We start from the raw sequence: 13,090 nt of genomic DNA, 5'->3' as shown, positions 1-13,090 counted from the left end.
ACAGGCAGAGGTGCAACTGACAGATGAGACGGCAGGGTGACTGTAGAGGCGGGGCTTGGGCACTCACCAGAAGCTTGAAGAGTTGGGGATGGGACCCTTCCCTGGAGCCTCTCCGCCAGCCCCCCTGTTGGTGACTCAGCCATACTGATGGCATACTTCCACAGTCATACATCTCTGTTGCTTCCAGCCATCATATTTGTGGTAATTTGGTACAGCAGCCATGGGAAACGAATGCTGGGAGGTGTTAGGATAGACTAATAGAGGAAGGACAGTGAAAGAATTTATTTGCTACTTCCAACCATTGACTGGGGAATGGTTTTCCTCATGGGACATTGACACCACTTTGTGTGCCCCTCTTACCTCCGGATTGATTGTGGTTGGGTGCAGAATTTCTCTGGAGTGTCTCATGCTTCAGGGATAATGGGGAAGCTCCAGGAAGGGAGGACAGAGGCCGGCCAAGCAGACTTGAGAAGGGGCTCCATTTACATGCTAAAGTTTGTGGTCTGGAAGGTGGTAGAAGCAAGTAGCTGAGAGCCCAGAGCAGTGAGGCCAAGTCACCACCTGAGAGGTGGCATAGAAAGGGGTTGGAAATGATGATCTCCTTGGTTCTCACCACAGTGCCATGAGGCAGATCCGGTATGATCTCCTCAGTAGGTACTCATTCTCCAGTCTTGACTAGCATGAGCTTCTGGAACTCACTGTCACTCACAGTTGCCTGTCTCATCTTCAAATGCAGTGACTGAAATCCTATCCTTTAGTTGAGTCGAAACCCCCCTTCACAGACGACTCTGTGAGTGGCTCTAGTATTACTTCTTGAGGCACATAACATAAAGCTCATTCTGGCATGTGAAAGCTCTCTCCAAATATCTGAAGACAGGTTTTATCCTTTTTCTCTCTACCAAGCAGAGCACACCCCATTTCTTCAACTCTGGCCTAGTAGAACAGCTTTCTCTTTGTGGCTGGTGGCTGTCCCCTGTCCCTCTTCTGGACATGCTACAGTTTGTCTCCTCACAGGGAAGCTCCCAGAATACACTGGGACTTCAGGAATGGTCTCCTCAAGCACACAGGGGTCTTTCATCCTTGGTGTTTATGTCAATTATTGTGGTCAGAGCTTGTTTTTATTTTATTTTTTTGTCAAGCACATCCTTTTTAGTTGCACTAAGCGTGGTGTTGGTTACAGTGTTTCTCACACATGTGTATGGATGTAGAAGCAGGTGTTAGTGAAGGTGCTTCATCTTCACTGAAGGTGCCCCTCTAAGAGCTCCAAAGAATGGATCAGTTTGCAAGTGGTGTTACTGTATGGTAGAGATCAAGATGCCACCCCATGTCATGGCAGATAAATAGTCACAGTTTTATGCAGAATTAAGGTCAGTTGAGGCTTCTTACAGGTCAGTACCAACTGGCCATTCTCAGCCAACTTGCTCTGCCACCATCCTTTCTCCTCAGAAAACAACCAACCAACCAACCAACCAACCAACCAACCCCACTTCTGGAGCACCTCCTGGGATGGAGGAGATCTACCTGGGTTGAGCAGGCAGAGCTCCCCTCCTGGTACCATGCAAGACCTCAGGATCTTCTTCAAGAAGAGCTATTACCATGGGCTAAGAAGGCCAGTGGACATGAGTTTTAGATCCATTATCTGCCATCTTCACAGGAACCCTGCAAGGTAGACATGACTGTCTTCATTCTACTGATAGACAAGTTAAGGCTCAGTTCAAAGGAACTTTCCTGAAGTTGCAGTGCAGCAGGCCTAGGATTGAGCCTCAGGGGGCCAGCCTTTCTGTGCGGTGGTCAAAATGATTTTGAAGCTGTACTTGAGGGGAGAGGGAGTCCTTGGACCTCTGCACGTGCACTGAGCCTTGAGCAGAGCCTTCCAGACCACCTGAAAGAACTGGGGAGCACACAGTTGGCATTAAATAGCCTAGGCTCTATAGGGTCTCCCTCAATGACTGGCTCTTCTGGTCTCATATGTGTTAGGAAACATTCTTGCCATGTTCTGGCCCAGCCTCCACAGTTCACAGACTTGGGACTTTCTTTGGCCCAGTATTCATTCACTAAGTGCCTTTTGGCTCTCTTGCATAAGCCAGGGTAGAGATGGAAGAACAGATGTCCTTGGCTTTAGTCATGCAGCATGGGAGTAGAGGGGTTTGACTGAGGGTCTCAAAGGTCTAGGTCACTCAATATGATCCTGCAGAGATGCCAGTAGCACTTGAACTTCCTCTGGACATCTACCCAGACCAGGGTGCTCTTGACCCCATGACACGGGCCAGTAGTTTATGAAGCGTTAGCCACCCTTTTTACCTCTAGGATTTTTCTTTTCACTTTTACCTCATGCAGGCAACTAGGCCAGTGCCTACTTGTTTTGGGGGGAGGGAAGTGACAGTGAAAAATGGGTCTTCACCTGGTCTGGTAGATTCTTTAAGTTGGCAGCTTCACACCCCTCTTAACTGGTTATTTCTTATAACAGAGGCTAGACACCAGACATTCAACTTCCTGCCGCCCTACAGATTGGAATGGGCAGATGCCTCCAGTGATGAGTGTGAAACACACAGGCCCCTTCCTTCCCAGCCAGCTTTGTCCCGCTTGTCTGGCGTGGGTTGCTCAGGGTCATTGTTAAACAGGGGCCTGGCTGGAGGCTAAGAAAAGCCTGCCTGCTTCCTTGACTGCGCCTTTGAGCACTATGCCCGATTTTTTGCTTGTGTCTCACAATAAATTTCTATTTGGCCAAACCTCTGTTGTTGGGTTTCTGTGACATCCTTCCAGATATGAGGCTTACCCACTATACTGTTCTGTTTTGCTACAGCTATGGGGGAATGAAACACTTAGGGCCCTGCTGAAGAGTGGAGAGAACAAGTCTGTGGGGACATTTCACACTCATGATGGTCGGGGAAGGGGACTGGGAGAAGGACATCTGTCCTTGGTGTCTTGACACCTGAAAGGGACTGGAAGGGTAGAACCCAAGGGTGTCCCAGTCGGCTTCGGCCAAAGACCTGTGAGAACCAGGTAGGGGGAGTGACGGATGTATCAGAGGTTGCCTGCATAGACAATTAGCACCAAACCCCGCCAGCCTCTCCCCTACCACGACTTAGAACTGAAGATTCCTCAGAACTTGGCCATGGCTGAGGGAAAGGTGAGACCCCCATGACTGAGTTTCTGCCACCTTGCAAGAATGAGGCTTCAAAGTAGACATGATATTAAGTTATTACAAACATATTTTTAATGCCTGAGTTGTCGACTGAACTGAGCACCACCTCTGTGTTAGCCATTGGGTAGAACCCCTAGAAGCGCTCTTTGCCAGGCTGAAATGTCATGCTGGGTGAACCCTCGAGTGGGCCTGCCTCTACTCCTGCATGAGGACCCAGTCTAGGGGACAGTATCAGGCTGAGCGGTGGGGCAGGGCTGCCAGGGTTCAGGGTTTCCAGGGTCTCAAGCTGACCTCTCTGACGGGGCCCCTGTTCTCTCTCGCAATCCCTGAAGGGCTTCTCAGTGCCCAGCCTGCTTCCGCCCAGCAGGTGGATTCAGCCTGGAGGCCCTGGGAGGTTGCGCAGAGAGAGAAGGTTTGTCTTTCTGTCCTCATGGAAATGTTGCCGAACACTGCTGAGGTGGAGAGGGAGAATTCAGCAAATCAGTTTTGATTTTGGAGATGATTATAATTAAGCCAAATCGTTTCCTGCCTTCTTTCAAGGCTGCCACTTTTCCAACTTTCCATTCAATTAAATGCTGCTCATTTGAGCAGCAGCCCTGTGGTTACTCTGTACTCTCCAGTAGCTGGCTGGCGGGCTTTGAGGGCTTCTCCACCATGTGACCTTGGGCAAGTCACTTCATGGATCTCTGCATCATCTGTAGACGGCGGTGGATGACAGGACCTCCTCCCTGGGTTGGGGGAGGAGCAAAGACCTGGGAACCGGGCTGGGGCGAAGCACACGATCCGTGAGGGCCTGAGCATGCGCTTTCTCACCTGATGCCTGTCGTTCCCTAGGAGATGGGGACACTTGGCCTCATCAGGAAAGAGCTGCGTCACCAGACACAAATCTCATGCTTTCCTTCTGGCGGTCATCAGGGAGCAACAAGTCCATGTTCATGGCTCTGCCTAGGTGCCTACTGAATAGTGTTACTATTTTATATTTTGTTTGAGAGGAGGAAGCTTGCTTCAGTTGACTACCTTGTACTTCCTGGAAAGGTGATTTCTTTTTCGTTTCTTTCTGGTTTTGTTGTTGTTGTTGTTTGTTTTTTTTTGTTTTTAGAGAAAGAGAGAGAGAACAGGAGGGGCAAAGTGAGAGGGAGAGAGAGAACCCCAAGCAGACTCCCTGCTCAGCAGGGAGCCTGACCCAGGGCTCGATCTCAGGACCCTGAGATCATGACCCGAGCCAAAATCAGAAGTCAGAAGCTGAACTGACTGAGCCCCCCAGGGGCCCCAGGAAAGGTCGTTTCTTTCTCACTGAAGGGAACCTTCTCTTCCACCCCTGTAGGGGCTTCCAAAGATGGCTGAGTTCTATTGCAGGGTTGAACTCCCCATCAAAAAGTCAAGGATAGTTGGAATAAACCTTTAAAAGTGAAATTCTTAATTGCATTATTTATGATCACACCTTCATTTCTTTGTTCCATTCTAATAGTTTCCCTATTTTTGGATGATGATGATCTGCTGCCCCTCATTACAGCACTCCCCCACCCCCAGCGCCTCTCCGCCCCCATCAAGGAAGGGTTCTCCATGAGAGCTGGTCTCTCTCTGTTGCTCAGAAGGGCTGTATTCCAATGAGCTCCTTCCCTTCATTCATTATGCTGAAATCATATTTCTAGAGGACAGAGATGAATGCTGTGTACTTATCTGATTAAACTGCCTGTTGTTTTAAATCTATTTTCACCGACTTTTTCCTTCTGATAGACATTCAGTGACACAACACATTAAAAACTGTATCTGTATCAGTGGTTTCCTCCTTTGTATTTATGTAGTGCGTGCGCATGCGTGTGCGTGTGAGTGAGCAGGGCTAACCCAGCGGTCCCCTCTTAGGATGGGTGTGTATTCAACAATCATGAAACAGTGGCCCCTTCGAAAAAGGAGAGGTTGAATCATATGTTTTATTGATCGGTCAGAAAAATTGCACCGTTGTGTGAGCACCAAACATATAAATTACATTAAAATGAAAAAGTACAAAGAAACGCCGTTTACCAAAGGCTTTTTACTGGAGTGCCAGAGCCTTCGTTGTCATGGGCAGTTCGGCAGGTCTCCCTTCTGGGCCATTTTCCGAGTATTTTTGCATTTGCCGAGTATTTCAGCAGGGCTTGGGGATCAGGACTGAGTGTGTGTTCGTCCTTGCCTGCTGGTGTCATCAGAACCTCCCTTAATCTCTGAGTTCTTTGCCCCCGCTTTACCAAAAGAATAATGCCTCCCCCGGAATTACGCAAAAATCAATGGCGAAGTTAATTGAAATCTGGATCTCTTAATGTTTTGCTCTTTCTTAAGTGATGGCTTGGTTTCTGAAAAGTGAGGTTTAACTCAAAGGACGACTTTAATTGAGGGTGAGTGAATTGGGAGGTGAGTGAAAGTAGAGGTAGATAATTTTCCAAGAGACTGAAAGATAGTGTTTGCCTTTAGGATTTCATTTCCTTTCAAGTTTTACACTGGAGCTTAAGGAATGTTACCAGATGAGAAGAATGACCAGGGCCGCTGCTCTGTTGTCTCTTTAGAGGGCTGGAAATGCTTTGAAGGAGGCCGGCCTCTTCCCTTTCCTCCCACGGGGCCAGGGAGAGCAAGAGAGGCGAGAGAGAGCGGTAGAGGACTTCCTGCCACCAGAAGGGGGTCAGCTTCTTTATTTTAAAGATTCTCCACTTTTTTGGTGATTGAGGTATTCATATTATAGGGATTCAGGCCTGTAATTTGGCTTAATGCTGGCCACACTCGTTATATTTAAAACAGTTTATAATCCTCAGAGTAAACTCTTTGGCGGGATTCTCATGCCAGTTTGCGGAGGCAAATGCGACCGGTATTTTAATCTCTACTTTGCAGAGGAAGACACGGAGACTCCAGTGGGTTAGAATTTGTCCAAGATGACCCAGCGAGGGGCGGGGGATGCCGGTCTATAGACTCTTAGGGAAAGAGATAGGGGGTCAAGGCCCAGGCACCCACCTTGATGGGGTTCCTGACTGTGCGGTAGACAAGGTTCAACTTCAGCTAGTGGGGACATAGGCGGCATCCCTCGTGTGCCCTCGCTTAGTGCCAGTCCCACCCCTGGGCTTTGCAGTTCAGCGTGCTGGTTCTGACTCTCATTGGGATCTTCCAAAAATATTCAGACAAAGGACTCTGAAAGGCATCTGGTCAAGCTTTGCGAGGAGAGAAAACTTATCCTCTGATTCCCGAAGCCCCGAAGTCAGGGATTTGATTATGCTTATCATGATCTCAGCTTCCACCGCTCCAAATGTGATTAGTTTTGTAATTAGTTAATGTCATTACCTGTCATCAAATCCAGACAATGTTGGTCTCTGAAACCTCCCGTGGCAGAGAAACCCACAACCTGACATCTTTTCACTGTTTAACACTGAGTTTCTTTAAGAATTCTGGCAACTGTCCCTTCTTTCCTAGACCACAGGTCTGAAAGTTAGGGGAAAGATGTATTTCTTGTGTTTCTTTAAGGCAATTTAAAATTCTTCGGTCCGCTTCCCAAAACTTTTCTTCACTCCAAGCAAAGCATAAATATAATCTTTTCAGCAAATCTTATACCCCACCATATTTTCCTTCTTATGTATGTTGGCTATATTTTGCTTTGGGTGGAATGGCCAAAATAAGAACCAGTTTACCGTAGGGAAACACCCCGTTAAGAACTATTTTTACCTTATATAAAATGCTGCTTGTCTTATTGCTTACTTGCTGTTAAATGCTGGGAAAATGGTTTTTCTTCTTTGCTTCTATTCAGATATTCAATACATATTCTCCGAGTGTCTGTTGTATGCAGGTACTTGGGAATACAACAGAGCACAGATGAGCTAAAATCCTGTCCCGAGGGAGCTTACATTCTAATGGGGGAAGGTCGATGATAGGAAATGAATATGTTGAAGTAAAGTACACAGTAGGCAGGTTGGACAACTTCCATTTGCGCCCCTAGACCCCCTCTCTCCCCTTTACCACCCTGCTCTGTGGAGAGTCCTGGGAACGGAGGTCACTAAAGTTTGCATCAGTGGCTTCTTTGCCCCCACCATGGTCTGGCTGGGTCAGGATCTGGAAACTGAGGCACAAGAGAGTGAGGTCGAGGTACTGATGACCAGTCTGTCCCCCTCTGCTGGCCCAAGGGTAACATAATTGCTTTTCTATCTGGTGGGAGTCAGCCCTCCCCAGTGTTGCTTCAAGCCCAGGGGTGATATCTGCTCACCAAGTTTGGGTTTTCTTAACCCTCATGTAACAACACCTCTGAAAACAGACCCTTCGTTGGCCTCTCCCAAGTCACCCATTTGAACGAGCCCTCTGTCTCTCACCAGGACCCTGACTGCCACAGCAGGTTAGAAGACAATACCACGGAACGATGCCATTCATCGGCTATATTGCTTGCTGTCACATGTGTACTTTTGGACTAAATGTCATCAGACTTCAGGTCTCATGGCTCCCTTATGACTCAGCATCTCCTGTCGTGTGTGGGGGCCCCAAAGAGCTGCTCCTTCCTCCACCAGTCCAGCAAGCCTCCGAAAGCCTACAGGAAAGTGTAGGTCCCTGAAATGGGGTCCTTGAGACCCTCCCCAGCCCTTCCTCCTGCCCCAACAGCTCTCCCTTTGCCCTGTGCCCTACCCCACCATGTCTTTTTATTCCTCTGCGATAAAGAGCTGGTTCAAGAGCCCTCTTAGAAGACTTTGCTGGTTCGCCATTTTGAGGAAGGAAAATATATATAAATATATATACAACATATATGTATTTAAAGGTTTGATTGAATTAAATTTCCTGATTACGAAGAAGCTCACGCTGACTGTAGAGAACACAAAGTACAGGACTTGGGAAAATTCATCTTACTCTCATCTGTAGGTACCACAAACATGCTGGATGTATTCAGGAACCTTCAACTTTAGCTTTGAGGGGAACACATTTATACGTTGCCAGGCCACCTCTGTTGACCAATGCCTTTTTGTTTTCTGAAGAACTTTTATAGAATCTTGGACTCTTTTCCCCTGCCCAGTTCACACCGGCCTGAACTGCCCACTTAAGCCAAACCAAGTATTTTCCTTGTCTGCATTGGAGCTTATTGCTTGGGTTTGGGGAGTGAACTTGGGCTCCCTTCTCCCCGGTTCAGGGCTTCTCCTCCTCTTGAAAAGAGGGTCCAGGGATTCAGATGGCCTGGAGTGTGCCCCGTGTTTGTGGGTGGTTTATATACTTATCACCTTCCTGCTGGAAACCCCTGATGGGTGCTGTCCAGTCAAGGAGTTTTGCTCCTGAGTAACTCTCCCCCTCACCACCCCTTAACGCACCCCTGTGTGTGTTAAGGCCACATTATGGTGCCCTGTGCAAAAAGCCCTTAAAATATGAAATCCCCCATTTCTCTTGATAGAAATGATGCAGAAAGAAAAAAAAAAAAAGCATAACAGCTTTGTTACCTGATGGTACTTATTAGTTAGCTTCCCTCAGAAACAGTTTTGAGAGATTTCATGTGGATTTAAGTTAGACTCGGGGAATTCGTCAACAAAAGCCACTGATTGAATGCCATTCATATGTTCCCTTTTTTTCCCCCAGTCTAAAATAGATGAAATAAGGATAATAGTCTTCATTTGATAATGCACTCAAGAATCATTCAATATAAGTTTTAGTTTAAAACTCCCAGTTTCCAGCAGCCTATTTAAAACATGTGCATGCGTACACACACACACACACACACACACACACACACACACACACACCCCAGTCTGGCTAAGAAATATCCTCAGGAAACCAGCCTGGAAGAACAGAGGGTGAAACATGAATGAGCTATTTAGCTTTTCTTGGAAAATGGCATAATTCTCAGAGGAATGAAAGGCCAAGCATTCCCCAGATTTTTGTCAGGCACATGTACCAGTCCACAAAATGCTGGAACCCCAAACACAGAATCTGGATTGATTTCAATCTCAGTAATTCAGGTGTTTGTGGCAGAGAAGAAACACCACCCAGAAGGCAGCATCCTGAGTTACCAGAAGTTTCGGGTGCAATAAAATTTTCCGCAACACTTTCAGCTTCTTCCACACAGGGATAGTAAGTTAGTCATTCAGTTCACAGAAGCAGAACGTTTTACTATTTGAAAAAGAAATCCCGAATCCACCAACATTTGGGACTAATATGCTGAATTAATGTATTTTTCTAAGGTTGGGTAGATCTAGCTTCAATCTGCTGGTATCTTTGTTTTTTTTTTTTTTAATTAATTAATTAATTTATTTGACAGAGAGAGAGAGACACACAGAGCGAGAGAGGGAATACAAGCCAGGGTAGTAGGAGAGGGAGAAGCAGGTTTCTTGTTGAGCAAGAAGCCCAATGCAGGGCTCCATCCCAGGACCCTGGGATCATGACCTGAGCAGAAGGCAGACGGTTAACTAACTGAGCCACCCAGGGGCCCCTGCTGGTATCTTTATTTCGACAGCTCTGTGAAGTGTTTGTTGAGTGTCTGTCTGACGGGTGGTATGCGGTCTCATTGTGTTAGATGGTACGAACTGTGGGAACTCACATTGCTATCTCCTGCTTTCAGGGAACTTGCCATCCAGCCAGGGAGACTGGACAAATACTTATGAAACAATCAGTGGATAGCACAAGGCACTAAATAAAATATGTGAACGAGTGTGGAGCAGGAATTGAGGAGAGAGAATGAGAGAGAGAGAGAGACAAATTGTACTAGATTGTTACAGGCAGGGCTGTAGGCATGGGGGTACAGGCTAGGGGTTGTTTTGTATAGGTTGAGGAAGAGAGGTTAGTTTATCAGGTTGAGATTTAGCAAGAGAAAAGCCACTAATCGAAAGAAAAATAAATTGAATATCCAGGTGCCTGGTATTTCTTAAAAAGAATTAGGATCTTCACATTCATGAGCTATTTCTAATAATAACCACATGACAAGTTATCATAGCTCCCATTTTGGATATGAGCAAAATGAGACTTAAAGATATTAAATAATTTGCTCAAGATCATACTGAGGGTAGCGGCTACACTAGGATTGTCTCGGGGCCATTGAAGAGGTCTGCCTATTTATTTCCCTCGCTTCCAATTAGAGCAGGAGGCACTCTGGTCAATTGCATTTTGCATCTTGCATAGGAAATGAAGAAAGGGATGGGAAATTTTAGGTGTGAAAACAAAAACCCATCTAGATGTTTACTGAGCTTTGGAGCCAAAGAGGAAGGGGAGGATTGATCATGTTGGAGCCTCAATGCTCAAGGTAGCCGCAGTGATTGTCACCCAGGGCGTCTTGGCAGTGGGGACCGTAGCAGGGGAGGTGGAGGTCTTCTTCCTCCAATCAAAGACAGTCTGCACACAGGTTCTGCTATCCTGCGGGGAGAGGTCCCAGAAAGGACTCGAAGGAGTCAGAAAGGAGTCGAAGAACATGTGGCAGATGGCGAGTTTTCCCTAAATCTGTCCTTCTTTTCTCCCTGGACATGAAGTCATTCAGCTAGAGACTCTATTTCCCAACCTCCCTTTCTGGACAGAAGATTAAGTCATGGCCTATGAGATGTGAGCAGAAGCGATGTGTGCAACTTCTGTTTCTGGTCTTCAATGGAACCAGCTCTTTCTAGGCTTCCTCTCTTTCTCCCCCTCCCGCGGGCTGGAACTTGGGTGTGCTGGCAACCCCATTAAGCCAGCAGATGCTCAGTGCCCTGCAGGCCAGGAGGCAAATGGAGGGAAGAATCTGGGTCTCTTCGTCACTGTGTGGAACAGAACATCCCACCAGCCTCGACTGTCCAACTCCAGAATGTGAAAAACAAAACAATTCGATCCCAGGCAACACTGTTGAATAATACAGAACATTTCTGGGCTGGAGAGCAGAGAAATTATTTCAAGTCAATATCTTATCTTCCCTCCTTTTTTCCCCTCCTTTCCCTCCTTCCACAAATATTACTTCCACAAATATTCCCAACTCTATACCAGTAACGCTCAAGTGACAAAAGAGTCATGTTCCTCCCGTGTCAGAACCTCCATTCCAGCAGGGAAAGAGATAAAGCAAGCAGACAGACATAAAATTAAAACACCAGCAGACTGGAATACATGTTGTGAAGGACATGCACTAGGGTTTGGGATATACATGGCTGAGCGAGAGAAGGCCGCTCGGGACAGCAGGGGTAGGGGGAGTCTCCGTGGGGAGGAGGTGTTTCAGAGGAGTCTGAAAGGAAAACAAGAAGCAAGATGTGCCGAAATTGGGGGCACACCCTTCAGAGTGGACGGGAGCATGTGCAAAGGCCCCAGACATGGAGGAAATTCTCGAGCACAAGAAACTGGAGGCAAGGTTGAGTGGAGAGAGATGCAGTTCTTTTTGGCAGCCTGTGTGGGGGCTGGTATTCCAGTGGCTCTTGAAGGGTTTTAACAAGAAGGGTCTTGTGTGTTTGGGAGGAGGGAGAGTGCACTCAATGTTATTTAAGATCATTTTTTTGCCTTTTTATAGAAAAAAGAATTCTTACAGTTGGCACAACTATGGTAGTCCTAGCAGTGGAGATGGAGACAGGTTATTAAAAAAAAATTGCACTCACATAGATGAAAAATGCAGCATAAGGGGATATTCAAAAAATCACAGAAGAATTTCTCTAATCATATAACATTTGAATTCAGGTTAAAAAAAAAAAATCATTACGGGGCGCCTGCCTGCTCAGCCATTAGAGCACATGACTCTTGATCTCAGGGTCATGAGTTCGAGCCCCACGTTGGGTGTGGACCTTCCTTAAAATAAAAATAAATACAAGTCAGTAGTTTGAAGCACTAAGTTGAAAGAGGGTTTTGTCAGCAATTCGCTGTCAGTTCCAAACAGGTCGGGAAATGCTGCTTTAGAGTTTAGAAGCCCTGTCATCTTGTCAACATTTGTAGTTTGGGGTTGTGGGTAAGGTTGTTGAAAAGGGGGTCTCCCCAGAGACACCGAGCATTGCCATTTCGGGGAGTTGGAGGCGATGTCATTGTCTTGGGACTTTTGAAAGCGTCTGTGCCCTGGCCTTTGGAATTTCTCCCCCTGGTTTAGAGACAGTGAAGAAGGAAACGGGCACATTTCAATTCATAAAACTTTGCAGACTGTTACAGCTACCTGTTTTTTTCTCAAGCAAGTGAAGGCTGTATTTAAGATCCATCATTTCCTCCAAATATTAATTTTTCTGTGTGAGATTTGCCTCTTAAAGAGCAATATCCTGACTTCTTTTGAAATAACTATTCACAAGTGGGATCTTTCAGAAAGGAAATGATACAGTTCTCAGACTTGTAGATGTCAATGCCGTTATTACTGGGGTATTCTTTCTAAGGTTTTTTTTTTTTTCTCCCCAGCCTTGTGGAGATAGAACTGACATATAACACTGTTTAAGTTCAGGTGTACAGCGTGTGGAGTTGACATACTTACATAACTTACAGTGCTGAGGTTTTTCACAATTGTCTTTAGAAATAGGACATCATGCCCCCTCCCCCGTTTTTTTGGACAGAGAAGTGATATCGGGGTCTGAAACAGACCCAATTAAGTATATTGCGAGATACTCTTTTGTTGGCTGAGGCTTTTTTGTGCATCTAAGAAATTTCACAAGAAAAGAAGTCCAAGTTTCAGCTTCTGCACATCAGGAAATGGTTAGTGTGTCCCAGGCTCGCCTTACAGACCTGCTGGGGAGGAAAACCTTTCTTTCTCTTCCCTGCCCCCCATCCCTGCCCATCTCTTACCCCCAAAGGGGAACCGGGGTACGCTTGAATGCCCCTGGAGAATGGCCACCGTCTGTCCAGCTGCTCCCGGAATCGGCCTTGGAACCAGGCTCTCCTGGGGGCAGGAGGGGGAGAAGGATGTGGGGTCAAACATGGCTGGATTTCCTATGGCAAGGCTTCTTTGCGGGTGCTTTCTCCCTCTGCTCCAAAAACAAAACAAAACAAAACACCAAACCAAACCAAATCCAAAACCAAAAAAAAAAAAAAAAAAAAAAAAAAAAAAAAAAAAAA

At 46.4% G+C, this 13,090-nt stretch overlaps 1 long non-coding RNA gene across 3 annotated transcripts in view; it reads left to right on the top strand.

Annotated features, from left to right (window-relative positions):
* The window catches only part of LOC132022611 (uncharacterized), a 109,444-nt gene that overhangs the window by 54,601 nt on the left and 41,753 nt on the right, over positions 1-13,090 (top strand). The window lies entirely within an intron of this gene.

This window comes from Mustela nigripes, chromosome 7 (assembly GCF_022355385.1).
Source record: "Mustela nigripes isolate SB6536 chromosome 7, MUSNIG.SB6536, whole genome shotgun sequence".
Classification (NCBI taxonomy): Eukaryota; Metazoa; Chordata; class Mammalia; order Carnivora; family Mustelidae; genus Mustela; species Mustela nigripes.
Note: the sequence above shows the minus strand (reverse complement) of the source record. Positions and strands in the feature narration are given on the sequence as shown.